This window comes from Silene latifolia, chromosome 2 (genome assembly GCF_048544455.1).
Source record: "Silene latifolia isolate original U9 population chromosome 2, ASM4854445v1, whole genome shotgun sequence".
Classification (NCBI taxonomy): Eukaryota; Viridiplantae; Streptophyta; class Magnoliopsida; order Caryophyllales; family Caryophyllaceae; genus Silene; species Silene latifolia.
This window is the reverse complement of record NC_133527.1, coordinates 26,340,871-26,341,550: the sequence shown is the minus strand read 5'-3', so window position 1 is coordinate 26,341,550 and position 680 is coordinate 26,340,871. Positions and strand designations below refer to the sequence as shown.

The window sequence follows — 680 nt, the reverse complement described above, 5'->3', positions numbered from 1 at the left end:
CATATCGGAGCCTTTAGGTTTTGAATTTAGCAAAGCAACTTGTTGGGTGAGTTCATCTAGCATACCCTTTACCTCCACATTCAAAACCGAATTAGAATCCTTGCTCTTGCCCTTCCTCATTTGCCTATCACTTCCCCATTCCATAGTTCTTGAGGCCATCTCCTCAATTAGTTCCTTTGCCGCTTTATGCCCCAAAATGTCTAAGGCACCTTTCCCCGATCCCGCATCCAATGAAAGCCTAAGGTCTTGAGTCAACCCTTTGTAGAAATTGTTCACTAGCTCGGCTTCGGAGATGCCATGGTGTGGGCATAACCGTTGGAGCTTCTTGTACCGTTCCCATGCCTCATATAAGGTCTCATCCTCTTCTTGAGTAAAGCTTTGTAATTCACTCTTGACTTTGGCCGTTCTTGAGGGTGGGAAATATTTGTTCAAAAATGCCGAAGCCAACTCATCCCATGTCTTGAAGGAATCCGGGTCACAATTCTTCAACCAATCCTTGGCCGAACCCCTAAGAGAACGGGGGAACAACCTAAGGCGAACCGCGTCATCGGAAACCCCATTTGATTTGTACATATCACAATTTTCAAGGAAATCATTTAGATGATCATTTGGGTTCTCCAAGGGACCTCCTCCAAATTGGTTGTCTTGAACAAGGTTGAGCAAGGCATTTTTAATCTCAA

The 680-nt window shown here is 44.7% G+C and overlaps 1 non-coding gene across 1 annotated transcript; it reads left to right on the top strand.

The window, feature by feature from the left end:
• Positions 1 to 292: 292 nt before the first annotated feature.
• LOC141644788 (small nucleolar RNA R71) lies at positions 293 to 399 on the top strand. Its single transcript, XR_012544395.1, has one exon. It is a non-coding gene; the product is annotated as a small nucleolar RNA R71 (small nucleolar RNA).
• The last annotated feature ends 281 nt before the right edge of the window (positions 400 to 680 follow it).